The sequence below is a fragment of the Ochotona curzoniae genome, unplaced genomic scaffold, assembly GCF_017591425.1.
Source record: "Ochotona curzoniae isolate NIBS_2020 unplaced genomic scaffold, NIBS_Ocur_1.0 scaffold_1852, whole genome shotgun sequence".
NCBI lineage: Eukaryota > Metazoa > Chordata > Mammalia > Lagomorpha > Ochotonidae > Ochotona > Ochotona curzoniae.
The window spans coordinates 17,725,532-17,730,894 of NW_024467087.1; the positions used below are offsets into that span (position 1 = coordinate 17,725,532).

The 5,363-nt window shown below is 40.8% G+C and overlaps 1 pseudogene; it reads right to left on the reverse strand.

The window, feature by feature from the left end:
* Positions 1-938: 938 nt before the first annotated feature.
* LOC121169473 lies at positions 939-2,615 on the reverse strand (annotated as a pseudogene).
* Positions 2,616-5,363: the final 2,748 nt, after the last annotated feature.

The following is a 5,363-nucleotide window of genomic DNA, read 5'->3' on the forward strand; positions in this document are numbered from 1 at the left end:
CAGTAAGTTAAACACACACACACACACACACACACACACACACCCTTTCCAGAGAGTATATAACTTTCACTTGAGAAAACTGAAGAATTTCAGAAGTATTTCAGGAGAAAAGGCTCAGGTTACTGACTCTGTACTAAATGCTTTGGGGTATATGTGCCATCAAATGCTCAACTTATTTTAAATCCATAGATGAAAGTGACTTAATATTTTTGAGTAGTAATAGCAAGCGTAGCCTCAGCTCTCAAAAAAACTGGTAATTTAATTGGAAAGTAAGGATATTTACATAATATGTGTATGCAAGTATAACAATAACTACCAGAGATTTGAACAAAGACTTATTTAAATAATACTGTATAACTGAGCAGAGTAAACATCCAATAAAACCCTTTATTTTATGTTCTCTTTTACTGATTAAATTTTGTTTACTGTGTCTTAATATCCTGTGACATATTTTGGTCAAGTTGTTTCCATTAAGCACACCGGTTTGGGCTGGAAACATGCATGGTAAGCTTAGTTTCTGCCTGCAGCATCTGCATTCCATAAGGGCACTGGTTTGCATCCAGGCTGCTCCATTTCCAATATAGATCACTGTCCGTGTGCCTGGGAAAGCAACAGAACATGGCGCAAGTCCTTGGGCCTCAGCACCTATATGGGGGACCCGGAAGAAGTTCCTGGCTTCTGGCTTTGGATTGGCCAATTGGGTGTGAATCAGCAAAGATCTCTGTTTCTCCCTCTTAAAAAATACTGATTTAATAAGTAATAATTTAAAACAGTCATGCACAAAGTTCTCCCTTCTGCAGTTTTTATGATGTATCGTAATTAACAAGTCTTTCACTATTAAATTTAAATAGATAATTCAGTCTAAGAGTTCTGAGACCATCATTCCACCACTGATTAAGACTGGGATGGCAGATACTAGTTACAATATCCACTGTACTTTAAGCTTTTTGTGCAGAGTTGCTGATCTTGCCAGTTCCAACAGCTTTCTTCTTTATTGCTTCGGTCAGATTTACATCAACTTTCTGTCTCGTACCACAAGCAACAAAATGATCCAGAAGATAGAGACACTTTCCACACAATAGGCTTGCCAGGACCCATTTCACCAGTGGCAACATCAGCAGAAATCAGAATATTGGGCTATTAGCCACCTTCTTTCCAAGAATGGTGATCAGTTGTTTTCCTTAGCTCAGCAAACATGCAAAAAATGAGAGCTGTTTGACAACTCAGCACAGGTGCATACCCAGCACTGATGTGACCTGGTTGGTTCAGGATGATCACCTGCGGAATAAAGTCAGCTACTTCCACTTTTGCTATCCCCTATAGTGTTACCGCAATGAATGCCTTAAAAAAAAGTTTTATTTATTTATTATTGGAAAGGCAGATTTACAGAGAAAAGGAGATACAGACAGAAAGATCCATCTGCTGGTTCATTCCCCAAGTAGCTGCAACAGCTGGAGCTGAGCCTATCCAAAGCCAGGAGCCAGGAACTTCTTCAAGGTCTCCCACGCAGGCTCAGGGTCCCAAGGCCTTGGGCCATCCTCAACTGCTTTCCCAGGCCACACACAGGGAGCTGGGTGGGAAGTGGAGCAGCTGGGAATGAATCAGCACTCATATGGGACAGCGGTGGTTGCAAGGGGAGGAATTTAGTCACTATGCTATTGAGCCCAGCGCAACCATGAACATCCTTGACAGATACGTTCTTGACATTGAAGACCACATTTGTACCAAGAGAAGTTTCACTCAATGCGTCACGTATATTTCATTTACTCCATCTGTGACATTGACTGAGGCAAAGGCTACCACCATGTTACATTTGAGAATATCAGTCTCCACTTGCTGTGCAGGGATGGTACCAATACCACCAGTTTTATAGAAAATCTGCAGGGGCAAATTGAAAGGGTTGTCAGTTGGTCTTGTTCAAAAGTGGATGAAATCCAGGGCTTCCAGCAGTGTGGTTCCACTGTTCTTGCCATCTTTGTGGGTGACTTTTCGTCCTTGAACTGCAGCATATTAGCACTTGGCTCCAACATGTTGTCACTGTTCCAACCAAAAATTGACTTTACAAAAGCTGCTGTGTCAGGTTTGTAGCCAATTTTCTTAGCATAAGTGCTGGCTTCCTTGACAATTTGCTTGCATTTCCTCTAGCTGTAGGGTGACTCAGTGAAATCCATTTTGTTAGCACCAACAAGTTGTTTCACACCTAGTGCATGAGCCAGCAGGGCTTGCTCACAGATCTGTCTGTGAGAGAAATCTGATTGAAACTCACTGACACAAGCAGCAGCAATTGGGAGAGCAATGTGAGCCTGAGTTGTGTCTGTAATCATGTTTTTGATCAAGTCTCCACGTTCTGCAGCATCAATGAAGGTCGCATAATACTTGCTGGTTTCAGAGTTCCACAGGGACATGTTGATGGTGATAGCATACCCACACTCAGCTTTCAGCTTCTCCAAGACCCAGGCATATTTGAAGGAGCCCCTTAACATCTCAGCAGCCTCCTTAAAGAATAGTTTAATGTTTCTTTTGTTGATGCCACCACATTTGTAGACCATATATCCAGTAGTGCTACCTGATTCTACATGTCCATTAAAGAGGATTTCAGTATGAGTCTATTCCTTTCCCAATTTGGCTTTGATTTAGTTGTGGTTTTCATGACAGCAGTGTTCTGGTGGCAAATCCCTTTGCAGCAAAACAAAACATTGAATCTTCTTTAGCATCAATTTCTTTGTATTAAAACCTCATTGTATAAGCGGTCTTGAGATGATGTTTTATGTAGTGTTTCCTACAGAAAAGGTGCTAGTTGAAGATATTTAATGGGTAAGTTAATGTACCTTGGTTCTAGATAAAAAAGTTTTTAAATATATACTTATTTTTATTGTGAAGTCAGATACACAGAGATAAGGAGAGGCAGAGTAGAAGATCTTCCATCCACTGATTCACACCCCAAGCGGCCATAACGGCTAGAGCTGAGTCAATTCAAAGCCAGAAGCCAGGAACCTCTTCTGGGTCTCCAACATGGGTGCAGGGTCCCAAAGCTTTGGGCTGTCCTTGGCTGCTTTCCCAGGCCACAAGCAGGGAGCTGGATGGGAAGTGGGGCCACCCGGACTAGAATCGGCACCCATATGGGATCCTGGCGCATTCAAAGCAAGGCTTTAGTCATTAGGCAACAGCACCGGGCCACACTAGATAAAATAGTAACAAGCTTTTGCAGTCGTCAATTCTACAGAGATGGGATTTTTTAATGGGATGCCCCTCTATGCTATTGTGAAAGTGGCCTCTTTTTATTTCCCTCTCATGTCCTTTCCTTTCTTCCTAAAAATTCCATTGTACTCAATTACACAGACATTTTCCACTCCACCCCCCTTCACAGGTTACAGATTACAAGAAAAAAGCAGTTAAATACTTAGTGTTGTCCTTGCTGTTTTCTTTATTACACACACCTGATATGAATGTAAAATATGGAGGTTTAAATTAAAAGTAGAAACATGAGGGCTCGGCATGATGGCTCAATTGACTAATGCCCTTAAAAATGCCAGCATCCTATATGAGCACCAGTTCATGTCCCAGTTGCTCCACTTCGTATGCAGCATCCTGCTTACAGACCTGGGAAAGCATTCAAGAACAGCCCCAAAGCCTTGGGACCCTGCACCCACGTGGAAGACCTGGAGGAAACACCTGGCTCCTGGCTTTGAATCGGCTGGGTTCCAGCCATTGTGGCCACTTGGGGAGTAAACCAGCCAACTGGAGGTCTTTCTCTCTGCCTCTCCTCTCTGTAAATCTGCCTTTCTATATAAAAATGGATAAATTGAAAAAATAAAAACATGAATTAATATATAATGGATAATATAAAATAAAGTTTATACCTCTCAAACCTATTTCATGCTCCATTAGGTGTTGAAATAATAACAGAAATAATAGAAATGATGGCTGAACACTTAACAAAACTATGTATCAGATATTTTGTATGATGTGATTTTTGGGCTATCCTCATCAAATATACAGCGTAGGTTTTGTGACTCACGTCACCATTGTAGGGATGAGGAAAGTAAAGTAGAGAGCTGAAATAATATACTCAGAATTGTTCATGGAGTCACAAGAAAGGGGGGAATATTTTAGGGAGAAAATAGTATATTTAAGGAGGGAGAGTGGAATAATCATTCAAGTCTTAGGTGAGAACTAGGTGTGTGTGGCGGGGGGGATTCATCATCTGAGAGATGCAAATTGCTTTCACTCAATGTCCCTTATATATCATAGAAATATTAAAAACTAGAGATAATATTTGAATGTTAAGTAGTTTCAATTAGGTACCCAAGATATCCCAAGTTTCCCATTAGGACTTCAAGGATGACCAAGCAAAATTACCTGTGGATAAGGGCACCCTCCTCTGGACAGTGCTGGAAATGCATCTGATGTTTTAAAACTGGAACAGAATAACCAAATGTGGACAGGCTGTAGACATGTTTTAATTTAGGTATTAAGAGCAAATAAAAATGGTATCTCAAGAGTGGAGCTTATGCTGATTAATATAATATCTGTATTCAAAATTGGAGAGTAATGAGAGGCAGTGCAATTGTTTACAAACTTTTGTATCATTGAAAAAAAATAATAAAATAAGGGCCCGATGCAATAACATAGTGGCTGCACTCCTCCCCTTGCAACCACTGCTATCCCATGTGGGCTATGGGTTCGTATCCCAGCAGCTCTACTTCCCTTCCAGCTCCCTGCTCCTGCCCTGGAAACGCAGTACAGGATGGTACAAAGCTTTGGGACCCTGCACCCATGTGGGAAACAGAGTGAAGCTCCTGGCTTCTGGCTCCTGGGTCCAGATCAGCTCAGCACTGGATGTCGAGACCACTTGGGGAGTAAACCAGTAGATGCAAGATCTTTCTCTCAGTATCTCCTATCTCTGTAAATCTGACTTTCCAATAAAAGTAAGTAAATCTTAAGAAAATAAAACCAAAAACAAAACGAAAAAAAAAGAGAGAAAGAGAATAGAAGCAAGCAATGAGAAAGCTCAATATTATGTGGACATCGTATCTCAGGTTCAACATCTCAAGGTCTGAGGACTTTAGCCTATGAGCAGATATAAAGTATAACAATTGCTTTTGTTAAAGCTTTCTTTTATCTTACAACATAATTTCTATGTGGTGATACGTGACTAAAATCATCTGGGATTTATAAACTACAGAGCGACTGAACAGAAAACGTACTCTACCCAGTAAGTGGGTGGCATCTTTGTGAAAAGCTGTGTATGTCATCCTAAGAGTCTTGAGTGTTGATGTTGTATGTCACAGGTACACAAGGTTATACTATTCATGAAGTTATTGGGAAATAGTTTCATATTGAAATGTTTTGACTATCACAAA